General features: G+C 39.8%; 4 non-coding genes and 1 pseudogene across 4 annotated transcripts; 4 read left to right on the forward strand and 1 right to left on the reverse strand.

Moving 5' to 3' along the window:
* The first annotated feature begins 338 nt into the window (after positions 1-338).
* Positions 339-411, forward strand: TRNAR-UCG (transfer RNA arginine (anticodon UCG)). The gene has a single exon. It is a non-coding gene; the product is annotated as a tRNA-Arg (tRNA).
* Positions 412-4,917: 4,506 nt separating this feature from the next.
* On the forward strand, positions 4,918-4,999 carry TRNAS-AGA (transfer RNA serine (anticodon AGA)). Its single transcript has one exon. It is a non-coding gene; the product is annotated as a tRNA-Ser (tRNA).
* Positions 5,000-5,423: 424 nt separating this feature from the next.
* On the forward strand, positions 5,424-5,496 carry TRNAR-ACG (transfer RNA arginine (anticodon ACG)). The gene has a single exon. It is a non-coding gene; the product is annotated as a tRNA-Arg (tRNA).
* LOC105858278 (10 kDa heat shock protein, mitochondrial pseudogene) lies at positions 5,438-8,277 on the forward strand (annotated as a pseudogene).
* Positions 7,472-7,543, reverse strand: TRNAW-CCA (transfer RNA tryptophan (anticodon CCA)). Its single transcript has one exon. It is a non-coding gene; the product is annotated as a tRNA-Trp (tRNA).
* Positions 8,278-13,421: the final 5,144 nt, after the last annotated feature.

Genomic DNA, 13,421 nt, shown 5'->3' on the forward strand with positions numbered 1-13,421 from the left:
TGTGTAAAGCAATACAGTTATGTCTTAGCCTCTTCTTCGGCAGCTCTCAACTCAACCATCTTTCTTCAGGGTGGCCTTACTCCCTAATTCTCATGAACAGATAAAGTACTCTATTATTAGATATTGAAGCACCATATTCTTGCCCTTTGTAGTTATCCACCTGAAACTTCGCTGTATTTTTGACCATTAGATTAAACTTCTTCTCCCAACTAGACTGTAAGATTTTTTCAGGGGTTGGAAATTCCTTGGTTTAAAGTAATGATTTCACTGTAGTATTACATTTGCAGCTCACGACAAGATTATTTTCCTTCAGCAATTGGCAAGCATCACTAGCTGCGGACCACGTGGCCTAATGGATAAGGCGTCTGACTTCGGATCAGAAGATTGAGGGTTCGAATCCCTTCGTGGTTACTTAGGAGGTGTGGCTTGTTTCTACTCCAAGCACACTTTTTTGCTCGGAGTGGCTCGGGCACCATTTTTAGTTTTATTTTCTCAGTTAAAGTCGATAATCAGAAATCTAGTCCTATTCACCTTAACAGTTTTATCTTCTATGTAATGTTTCATTCACATCCCTTGTCTTTGCTTTATGCTTAGTCACCCCCCAAATGTCAGTTTATCCTTCTCTGTCTCTCCACAATACCACCACACAGCCCATTCTCTGCATCAGAGCTGCTGAAAATTTGTTCCAAGAACCAATTACCAGCACCTGGGAGCTTCTTTAAAATGCAAGCTTTCGAGGCTGGCTTCCCTTCCCAGTCTGCACCACCCTTGACCTAATTAGAATCTCTTAGTCAAAGTTCATGATGGTTAATAAAGATTTAAAATTTAAAAAAATAAAAGAGATTAAATTATGTAAATAAAATTAAAAACAAAAAAAGAATCTCTGTGGGTGGGGCTAGGATTTGGGGTTTTAACCAGCTAGTAAGTGATTCATTTGGACGCCAAGTATGAGAACCATTTATAGACCTTACAGGCTCTATACAGGTGTTCGACGATAACGGGCGAACACCTCAGACCCTTTTACAATTTAGCGCCAACCTACCTGTTTTATAACAGAGGTATTGTCAAGTTGCCATGGGAGCCCTTTGGAAAGACTGGGGGATGAAAGAAGACAGAAAAAAGATCAACAAGTCTGACAAAAACATCTAACAAATGTAGAATGGCAGAATTAGAACAATCGCCATCTTCAACACCCAGAGAAATAACAGACCCAAGCAAAGAACATTAACGACGTTAAAACCACTAGGAAAAGGTTACTGGAAAATAACATATACACATGGTGTCAAACTGCCACCCCAAGGCTGCTTGTCAATTGCAAAGAGAGAAAGAACAACTATGGGGGCACCTCTTCATCTTCACTAGCAGTGGGATATCCTGAAGAGCGCCTCCCGGTGTAAGTACCTGTGTAAAGTACAATGTCTGGCCAAAAATTTTTAACCTGAATCTAATCACACAAATAAATCAAAGAGTTCTAATCAATCATTTCGATTTATCTTTTAGTTTAAAGAGAATAAGAAATAAATTAAAAGATGCTGTGAGGAAACAATGAGATGAATGTAGGGCATTCTAGGAGACAATTGACTTCGACTTTTAAAAAGTTGAACAAGTTGGGGTTTGTTGAGTTTGTTTGTTTGTTTGTTTGTTTGTTTGTTTTTGAGATGGAGTCTCGCTCTGTCACCCCAGGTAGAGTGTAGCTCATAGCTCACTGCAGCCTCAAACTCCTGGGCTCAAGCTATCCTCTTGCCTCAGCCTCCCAAGTAGCTGGGACTGCAGGCATATGCCACCACATCCGGCTATTTTTTTTTTTCTATTTTTGGTAGAGATTGAGGTCTTGCTCTTGTTCAATCTAGTCTCCAAACCTTGACCTCAAGCGAACTTCTGACCTCAAGCTATCCTCCTCCCTCGCCCTCCCAGAATGCTAGGATTAAAGATGTGAGCAACAGTGCTCAGCCTCAAACTTTTGATCAAACAATAACAAAAAGCTGGGAGACTGTTCTAAACTAAAAGGGATTAAGGAAACATTACAACCAAACCCAGTGAATGAACTTTGGATGTTGGTTAGAAAAACTAGCTCTAAGAAATATATTTGAGAAATTTACATAAGGACTGGATATTAGATATTTTTAAATAATTGCTAGATATTTTAGTTGTGATAATGGTACTGTGCTTATAAAAGATGCATGTTTAGGTGATACATGTTTATATATTTAGGTGTGGTATATCATAATGTCTGCAAATGAATTTCACATGATTCAGCAGAAAAAAGTAGCTAAGACTAAGATGGCAAATGTAAATTATTGAATCTGGGTGGTAAATATACAGATAATTGCCTATTTTTTTTTCAAATTCTTATATGTTTGAAAATGTTTATAATAAAATTTGAAATTTTAATAAAGGCTTGGCAGAGACTGTTCTATTTAAACAAAGACCCTGAAGGATGAGCACAGGGCTTCAGGTAGGAAAGGCAAAGGTCAAGGTGAAAAACTCCTTCCTTGTTTAAGGAGTCCCAGGCTGCCTTGACAGAGCAGCCAGAAGAGGAGCTGAAAAGGTTGGATGAGGGTCTCCCAGTTATTTATGACCTTCCCTGTAGGCTACAGGGTACCTTAAAGACATTAAAAGTGGTTAGGGACACAATCAGATATGCCTTCTCTGTTAATGCTAAGGTAGCCCTACTTACACAATCTGCCTTCAGCTACATCTCCAGTATTACCTCTCATTGCTGCTCCTCTCATTACACTTCCAAAAAGCAATGTTTAAACTAGACAGAATTTTCTTCAGTTTCCCACATATTCCATAAAATTTAAATATAGAACACTGCCCTCCCCCTACTTTGGTTCATTTCTATACATCCTTCAGATCTGAGCTTAAATATGATTCATTCCACAAATATTTATTGCACACCCATGGAGAATTCAGAGTTAGAGAAGGTAGAACCTTTCTTCACAACCCTTTTTCCTGAAGCTTGGAGTCTAATGAGTGACCCTCTAGGCAACCACCGAAGACTTGTGTGGTTGGGTCTAGCACTCTTCTTACCGGCTACTACGGCACACTGCACCTCTCACTTGTATTCATTTGTTTAATTCTTCAGTTCTGCAATTGTTTACTCTAAAAATCCCTGAAAATAGTGGCCATATTTTTTTTGTTTTCCCTTGAATGAGCAGCTGCTAGCAAAGGGCGTGGCACATGATTGTGCTTAAAATAAAATTTTTGAACGAATGAAGAAATGAATAAATCATTTTAGGGATTACAGACTGGAAGCCAAGAGACTTCTAAGAAGTTGTTGCAATAACTCTTAGAAGAAACTGAGAACCTGACCTAAAAAAATGGGACTAAGGCTGGGGAGGAAGAGCCAGATTTGGAACATAATTAGAGGGTTGAATGGAAGGCCTGGTGGGGAGAGAGTTAGAGACAGCAAGTAGGACAAAGGGAGTTTTTGATTTTGAATTTTTTTTTTTTTTGAGACAGTGTCTCACTCTGTCACCCAGACTGGGGTGCAGTGGTGCAATCATAGTTCACTGCAGCCTGGAAGTGCTGGGCTCAAGTGATCCTCTTGCCTCAGCTTCCAGAGTAGCTGGGACTTCAGGCACACGCCACTACACTAGGTTATACAAGGGGACTTCTAAGTCTTTGGTTTGGGTTCTTGGAGGAGGTTCAAGTTTGAGGGAAAGGACAGAACTTTCCTTTGGGGATCCATTGCTTTTGTGAGGCCCGTGGGCATGCAAGAAGAAATAATTAGGACAATTGGATATTCTGAAACCCAGAAAAGAGATCTGGACTGGAGATGATTTTTAAACATATTAGCAGTAGCAGTACTGCTACTGTGATCAGCACCTGAGCAGTAGTTTATCAATCATGCCTTACCCTTCTTCTGTTCATGGATTGGAACCATCAATAAAATATATGGAATGCCCTACTTGATCTCTAATACACATTCACACATGCAGATAATTTTGAGGTAATGATAGTGTAATTTCAGAACCATGGAGATCCTGGGGTTTTGTTCTTCCTTTGGAAGTAGTCTTTTAAAATATATTTCCAAAATATATTTCCACAGCATATAAGATACAGTTGTTCTTTCCCTTGTGGGGAAAGGCTCCATACAGTGAAGAAGATTTCTCGAGGTATTTTCTACTTTCCAATTTCATTTAGAAATGTTCTTTCTGCTGTTTAAGATATTTTGAACTTTATGAAGAGACAGGAGATAGGCTTCACTGTAGAACATTTTGGTGGATCCAGGTTCTTGAATTTTAAAATGATAGGCCAAGGCAGGCGGCTCGAGATCAGGAGTTCGAAACCAGCCTAAGCAAGAGCGAGACCACGTCTTTACTATAAATAGAAAGAAATTAATTGGCCAACTAATATATATAGAAAAAATTAGCCGGGCATGGTGGCGCATGCCTGTAGTCCCAGCTACTCGGGAGGCTGAGGCAGCAGGATCACTTGACCTCAGGATTTTGAGGTTGCTGTGAGCTAGGCTGACGCCACAGCACTCACTCTAGCCTGGGCAACAAAGCGAGACTCTGTCTCAAAAAAATAAATAAATAAAAATAAAAATAAAATGATAGTTACAATTGTGCCGACGTTTGTTGAGCCCTTACGCCTTTACTATATCACAGGCACTGTGTTTAAAGACATAGGGGATCTCTGAGGAACATCTTTGTCAGATTATTTATTGAGGATAAATTATCCACTAGGCAAAAACTATAAGAATTTTTAAAGTTATTAAAACATATTCTTGATTTGCATTCTAGAAAAGACCCAAAGAGCATTCTCAGCTTACCACATGTGCCTTGAACTGAAATTTGTTGATCCCTTTCCGATTTCATTGGTGGAAACTATTATTATTATTAAATTCTTAGTCAAATTAAGAGGTAGAATACATATCATGTAAGATATTCAGATGGCTTGTGGGAACTTGTAGTCGTGGCCGAGTGGTTAAGGCGATGGACTAGAAATCCATTGGGGTCTCCCCGCGCAGGTTCGAATCCTGCCGACTACGGAAGTGGGCTTTTGTATGTATCGTCAGTGTCTCCTGACCTAGCCGTTCTGTTACCAACATTTCCCCTACCTTTTACAAGTTACGTGAAAATGAATTGTTCCGGGGCGAAAGTTCAGAGGAACTTGAAATTTTGTGGTCCTCAAAATGGATTTTTCATTACCCGAAATAGACCTTATCTCAGGTCCTTTACAAGTTATTCAAAACAGATTTCTCATTGCCCAGGAAGGAATCGTTGTGTATGAGTAAAAGTCAAAGGAACCAATAGAACCATATTTTATTTTAGATCTGAAGGCTTGGGGTCCAAAATGCTATGACTAGAAGGAAAGAAATCAAAATAAATGTTTCGTTACATTCATCCTTAGAACACAGTAATCCCATGATATTTTCTTTTTCTATAGGTATAACTCCTCCCCCAAACGTGGAGGGGCCAGTGGCGCAATGGATAACGCGTCTGACTACGGATCAGAAGATTCCAGGTTCGACTCCTGGCTGGCTCGTTGGTAGCATCTTTTAGATCTCGTGATTGAGATTCCACAAATTCCCCTTTTCTAGATCTCCAGATATCATCTGATTTATGTTAACCTTTTAAATTTATTAAAATATTACTTTACAAAAAAATGACAACATTTTTATAACAAACTCTAGTGTTAAATTCAGAAGGAAGACTTTTTAAATGCATCATTCTGTGAGAATTAAGATTGAGAGTTTCACAGAGATTTCTAGATATCAAAAATTTTTAGGTCCTTTTCTATCCTTCTAACATATACATAATTTCAAGAATCAAATATTTCTCAAGATTTGTAACAAAAACCAATAATCTCTTCTCCCACGTGCATCCATGGTGTCTCTCTGTGTATCCAAATTTCCTTTTCTTTAGAAGGACACCAGTCAGACTGGATTTAGGCTTCATTTTAAAATTATTTTACAGTTTGGCTTCTTTTCCCCCAACATAATCATGCAGAGAGGTTTGGAGTATTATCTCTAGTTCTGCTGTTTACTAGCATGCATGACCTTGGGCAAGTTATTTAAACTCCGCAAACACCAGTATTCTGGTTCATAAGGTGAGAGTGATAGCAAGTATTCACTTTGTAGAATTGCGGAGAATAAATGATTTAGAATTTGGAAAGCAATTGAAATAGTGCATGGCACCTAGTAAATGCTCAAACAATAAAAGCTAAACTGTTGCTTTGGTTGTTATTTTTTATTATTTATTTTTGGATAGTAATGTATTGCCTTCAGAGATCCAGATCTCTGACAGAAGTACAAGTCAAAAGTAGTTCTTCTACGGTATCTATGGAAACTGGTAGGGTTTCCTCCTTATACGCGGAAACATCTATTTTGGAAGAATGGAGGAAAAGAAAGAAACCAACCTGGGTAGCAGAGGATGATTTCGACCCATTGACCTTTGGCTCATGGACCTAGCACTCTTCTGCTGCACCACTCCACTGAAAGCAGCAAAAAGCTTCCTAATTATTATTCATCTCTTTTAGTTTGTCAATTTTCCAATCTGCAGAACTGTATATCCTGTCTTTTCCCTCCAGAGTAATAATCTATCATTTGTAATACGATGATCATGGGCCTAGACTAACTACTAAGAAAAAGGTCAATAAGAAATACAAAAATATTATTTTAGGTATACTTCTCTAAACCACACATGCATGATTAGATATAACGTCTGTCTGCATTGTGTGAATATGTACAGTAAATATATGACAAAACGTCTGCTGATATTCCAAATGTCATGTTTTAAAGTCATTACAAGTTTTACAAAATAATAGAAACTCTTCAGAAGAAATAAATATGCTTTACCTTTTTTTCCATGCTGTAATGTACTAATACATAATCTTTAGGGAGGTTCACAGAATGTTTAGCCCAGAGGATTATTAACCTCTAATGTAAAGTTCATTCCCCATAGTCTCCATTTGGCAAAGTAACTGCGTTCAGGTTTTCTTCCTCTGAAAATCAATTAACTCCTTCCGTGATTTGCAGGGCTTGAGGAATCTCAGAGATCCAGCGATGTGCTACAGAACCCCTCCACATTGGAAAAGCTGATCCAGGTCATTGGAAAAGCTGATCCAGGTATGAAGCAAGTGAACTAGGTCTCTGCGAAGATCTGCTAAGCTCCTGAAGGTTGGAAAGAGAAATGTAGATAGAGAAAGGGGGCCAAGAGCACAAAAGTGAGCGTGAACAGAAGTCTAGGAGGGTTTAGAATAGGGACAAATTAGTGAAGATGTTAATTCAGAATGTTTGCTAAAAAAGAATGAAAATGTTTCTATAGGCCTACGAATAAGTCCAAAAATACAATAATATGTTCCTGTGTCTACCTACCTAGCTAATTAAAAAAAAAAAAAAGTAGGGCATTTTGAAGAGACTAAAGTAACTGAGCATACTAAGCCTGGGAGAATGGGGAAGGCTTAACTCCTTCCCAAGGTATCAGAGATATGTACTCCCCGTCAGTGGGCTAAAAACGGTTGACCCCGACGTGATTTGAACACGCAACCTTCTGATCTGGAGTCAGACGCGCTACCGTTGCGCCACGAGGCCCCCCTTAGCCCGCTCTTAACTTACTTATTACTCTGATCTATAAAAATGATTGTTGCGCCACGAGTCCCCCCCCCTTAGCCCGCTCTTAACTTACTTATTACTCTGATCTATAAAAATGATTTTTCGGTGCTTGCTCAGGACCAGGCAACCGCACACCAAATAATACGTGGTTGCTGCCTTCTGAATAAAGCCGCTATCCATCCAATCGTTCTGATTTTCTCAGCCTCCGAATTGCTCCATTTTCACCTCTTCGTATTTATGTTTCATTCCTTTTCTTACCTAGTTTCTCCATATATTCCCAAAATAGAAGTTTTGGGCTTTTTGTTGTTTTTGTCTTTTTAGAAATGCATTCTGGCTCCTTGGAGCAGCTGCACAAGAGTGCGAGCTGCGGCAGCGGGAGTCCTGGCAGGACAAGCATTTAGAAAGTTTCTTCCGCTTTTTGACCGGGTATTGGTTGAAAGGAGTGCAGCCGAAGTTGTAACCAAAGGAGGCAATTTATGCTTCCAGAAAAATCTCAAGGAAAAGTGTTGCAAGCAACAGTAGTGGCTGTTGGATCGGGCTCTAAAAGAAAGGATGGAGAGATTCAACCAGTTAGTGTGAAAGTTGGAGATAAAGTCCTTCTCCCAGAATACGGAGGTACCAAAGTAGTTCTAGATGACAAAGATTATTTCTTATTTAGAGATGGTGACATTCTTGGAAAGTATGTGAACTGAAATAAATCACTACTGAAATGGCATTGACATGCTCATTCCACTGAAGTTCTGAAATCTTTCATCATGTAAATAATTTCCATGTCTTTCTTTTATAATAAACTATGATCTCTAAAAAAAAAATACATTCTGTTAAAAGTTGGTCGCTTCGGAGTGGGGTTGTGTAGAGGAGATGGCTGAGAGTAAATCATGAGTGTCTCCTTCCCCTACTACTCCTCAGTAATGGGCGCTAACCAGGGTGAGTTTTGAACTCGTTTCCATGCTGATCCTAATTAGTGTTTCATTGAAATGAATTCACGTGGGAATCAAATCACTAGGTCTGAAATTAGCCCGAAAAAGAACAAGAAATCTTGTCTGGGAGCGAGTTGGTTATTCTGGCACTGTGCTTTGTTTGGCTGCTTAAAGAGCCTGCCTAGGTAACTAGAGATCTGAATTTTAATGTCAGCGGGGTTTTCCTGGGAATCTGACATCTACACTCCCCTAATAGTGGGCCATCTCCCCTAATAATGGAGAGGCCGCTTTGAACTCCTAGGAAAAGATATTCTGAAAAGTGACTCACTCCTGAAAATAGATCCATCTTTCTCTGAAAATTAAGGTTTCCTTTTTTTAATCCTGAAAAATCTGTCCGGAGCCCTGGGTTCCAGCTGGAAATTGTAAAGGATCATAAATACTGAATTGAAAGAATTTGTGTTTGACCCTGTAGAGATAGCAGATTAGTTTTGGTAGGTTATATGCTGTTAACAAGTGAAGGTAGTCATTCTGTGAGGTTGTGGAAAAAGATTAGGGGGCTTGAGTGAGGAATGTGTTGAAAGTTGGAGACATTGGGGTGGTGAGATGAACCCAGCTTTCACAAAATAAATTACCAAGGATTTAGGAGGATCTGCAGCTGCTTCCAGAAAGAAAGAAGCCTGCAGATTTGGTGTGTAGAGATGATCTAGTGTGATCTGCTGTTGAAATGTCTATTGTTCTCAACTATAAAATGAGGATAACATCTCATGACATTCTTATGATTTTATTTAAGTAATGTGCTCTAAGTTTATATATGCTTAAAATGATGCCTGGCATATAATGAGCTCTCAATAAATGTTAGTATAATTTCCAGCATTATAGTTCAGTGAAATTCTTAAATTCATATGTCTACCACCAGCTTCATTCAGCAAAGATTGTGGTAAGACTTACATTTGTCAATTGTTAGCCCTCTTAAATAAATTTAGTTTGTTGTTATGAAACAGAATTAAATAAATTTCCTCATTTTAGATGTTAGAATTATTCTTTTTCTTTAATTGTTCTGGCAGGTGTGAATAGTTCTTGGCCAAAGAAAAACCCAAGCCGCACACGGAGAGTTGGAGAGTCAGCTTTATTTCCCCAGTGGGCTCAGAGAGGTATATCTGACACCAAACTCTGACTGCCCCCTTTTCGTTTTCTTTTAGTTTTATACCTTTTGGGGGGTTACAGTTAACCAATGGCAAGTTTACTCCAATCTGGGGCTCAGGCAAGAGAATTTTCAAATCCCCCAAATTCTGGGTCTTAGCACCAATCTCAGATATTGCTGATTTGACCTAGGACCCCACTTGTAATAGCTGGCTTTGTCTTTGTGTCTGTGTTCCTGTCTCTATCTAGTGCTTATTCCAGAAACGTGGATACATTTCTGAAGATCTAAGGAAAGGGAGTCAAGGAATAAGCAGTTTGTGTTTTGTGAGTCTCCTCCCACAGACTGCCTCCTGCCTGCCACCACACTCCTAGAACCCCCTGCTGACAGATTCCTGTATCAGTCACTTGTCTGGGTCTCCAAATATCTTTGTTCCTGTCATACATCTCATCACTGAGATCTCCAGGCCCACTGACAAGACACATTGTTGAAATCTCTTTGGAATCATCTCCTGACTTCTCACTAAATACAGACACTTGTTTGCTACCACTTCCTCTGAATAAAGTCTCCCTTCTCAGCTGGGCTCTATCCTGATTCCAACAATGGGTCAGTCCTCTGCAAGAAGGTGTCTGCTCCACCCTGCTGGGTGAACCAATTTCCAGCCTGACTCTGCAACACCAACATAGATTTGTGTTTGGAGTGGAAACAGAGGTCAAGTATAATTATGTATGTTTAAGACTTAATTAAGGGATTTACATCCATTAAAATGGCTATTTTTTTTTTAAATCAGAAAATAACAAATATAAGTGAGACTGGAGAAATTAGAACAACTAGTATATTGCTAGTGAAAATGTAAAATGGTGCAATTCCTTTACCATTGTGGAAAATGGTAAAGTAGTTCCTCAAAATATTAAACATAGGGCTGGCACGGTGGTTCACGCCTGTAATCCTAGCACCCTGGGAGGCCAAGACGGGCAGATAGCTCAAGGTCAGGAGTTCCAAACCAGCCTGAGCAAGAGCGAGACCCCGTCTCTACTAAAAATAGAAAGAACTTAGCTGGACAACTAAAAATATATAGAAAAAATTAGTTGGGCATGGTGGCACATGCCTATAGTACCAGCTACTCGAGAGACTGGGACAGGAGGATCACCTGAGCCCAGGAGTTTGAGATTGCTGTGAACTAGGCTGACGCCATGGCATTCTAGCTCGGGCAACAAAGTGAAGCTGACACCATAGCACTCTAGCCTGGGCAACAGAATGAAGACTCTGTCTCAAAAAACAAAACAAAACAAAACAAAAACTCAACCTGTGTTTTGTGTATTTAGGTTTCACTTTAAAAGAAACACTTTTTCCATTTGGGGGAGATGGTAGGCCACTATATCCTTCTTACTTAGCAGAAAAGTAAACAGGCTCTTTTGTGGTTCTAGATCAGCAACCCATCCATTCATTTATTCATTCACCAAATAGTTATTGTTGGCATACTATGTGCCAGGCACTTTTTTAGACTTAAGGGATATTTCAGTTAGCAAAACAATTAAAACAAACAAACAAATAAAATTCCTCTGTTGGATGTTACTATGCCTGGGATAATCCTACTGGCAACTGGAGCCTTCTTATGATGATGAAAAGAGCTAAGCTGACAAGCTAAGCTTGTGAAATAATAAAATGGAAAGAATCTTGATACTTGATGACAATACACGGACAGGAGTTGTCTCCTGTGTTGGTTAGGGTTCAGTTGTAGAGTGTAGAATGCACTTTAGGTTATTTAAGTAGGAAGGAATTTATTATAAGTACTTTCTACAACAAGCATTCAGAATTGACTTCCAATGCCACATTGCAAAACTGGACCGCCAAGGAAACTCCTGTAGTACAGCACTGTTAAAGTACTACAATGTTGCGGCTGCAAGGAAGGAGACCAGCATCATCAGAAAGCCCCAGCTTGCTGCCAGGTTCAGATCTGTGCAGCACCTGCATTGGCACCAGCAAAACAGATGCCTTACGGCCTGCCTCTCAAGTCTTAAAAATCAATGATAGGTCACTAAGAACTCTGCTAACACTACACAGAGAAACCAAACAGCACTTGAAATAGCAGAAATGCAGCCCCTGCCTCACGTCTATCTTCCCCATCCCACGTGGCTGCATCTGATTTGCTAAAGATGTAGTTTGTTAAAACTTCATACCCAAAGTGAGATACCATTCTGAGGAAAAGGGGAGGCCCAATATTAATCGATAAAGTCCTGAAATGCCCAAGATGAAGTCGAAGTCGATTGACTTAGAAGTAGCCTGATTTGACTAAGATGAAGGATCTGCCATTAAGCAGGAAATGGGCTGGGGATGGAAATAAGGCTCAGTTTATATTCAAATAAACGTGCAAAATTTCACTCCTGAGGTTATGGTCTACAGAATTCAAACATATTCATAAGGCCTTCTAACTCTATTTTAACATTCTTGTGGGCAGCACACACGTCTTTTCAGTTCCTGGGATTCCCATGTGCATAGCCCCGAGCTTGCCCGCTTGTTTTGTGTGGGGTGCGAGCTTGAGTTAGTCTCTCGGGTACCCAGCACAGGCAGCGGCGTGCGGCGGCCACCAGGGGGCGCAAGAATCCGTTGATGATCACACAGGAAAAGAGGAAAGGAGGAGAGGCGGGAGAAGTGCAAGAAGCTGGGAGGGAGGAGGAGTGGGGGTAAGGGCAGGGAGGAAGGAAGAGGAAGGGAGGAGAGGGTTAGGAGAGGGAAGAGAACTTGTGAAAGGAAAGGGGAAAAGGAGGGGGGAGGGGAAGCAAGTTACCGAAGGGAAAAAATTCTCTGGACGCATTTGTAGGATACTTTACATTTTACAGTGTGTTACAGATACTGTCTCATTTTTTCCTCACACTAACAACCCAGTTAGTGACTGATGTCCACATTTTATTTTATTTTCAACCTGAAATGTTGTCATTTGTTTTTAATATAAAACATACTTTCTATGTGAAAACATAAATATCAGGCGAGTGTCAAGACTAATGGATCTTTGCTACATATTACAGCTTTATTAAATCCATTTCTGTGTAATTCTGAGATCTCTAAATAACGTGTCTCCAGATGGTGCAATCCTCATGCCAGAGCTCAGACACAGGCAAAGGGACACAGCAGTACACAAAACTCAATCAAAGTCTGCCCTCAAGGAGTTGGGCATGCTAGTGGGGGAGAGAGAATAGGTAACATATTTAGTATGTCAGAAAGAGCCTTAAATTTCATGGAGAAAAATTAAGCTTAGAAAAGAGAGAAGGTTGGGTGAAGAGGAGGGAGTGATCAGGGAGGGTTTTAAGCAGCCTCCTCATTCTTCAACTGAGGACAGTAGCCCCACCTCCTGCAATTCTAGTAAGGAATATGAAAGTTGCAGATACTAGGATGAAATCACTTTTTGTCAGACCCAAACAAACTAGAGGCAGGGTTAAATCACAAAGTGGGGAGAATTCACGCTTGCATATCTGAGATAAAGACTGTCTTAAGGACTTTCTAAAATAATCCCATGAGAAATTCTTTCTTTAGGACTGCAGCAAGTCAGGTAAGATGCTCTCAAAACAACACTGCCCACTAATGGCATCATCACCAATGAATTGACTCCAACTCTGACTTTGAGTCTTTGAAATCAATGGACTATGTTTCCAAGCAGCTTGTGTGAATTTCCCTTTTTGCTAATATAAGTTTCCTTTGCCTTTTGCTCTTCAGATGCATATGTGCCTTAGCATAGCTCTGCATCTGGGGTTATAATTCTCAATTTGAATTCTCAAATAAATTCAACATATTTGGAGATATT

This window comes from Microcebus murinus, chromosome 15 (assembly GCF_040939455.1).
Source record: "Microcebus murinus isolate Inina chromosome 15, M.murinus_Inina_mat1.0, whole genome shotgun sequence".
Taxonomy (NCBI): Eukaryota; Metazoa; Chordata; class Mammalia; order Primates; family Cheirogaleidae; genus Microcebus; species Microcebus murinus.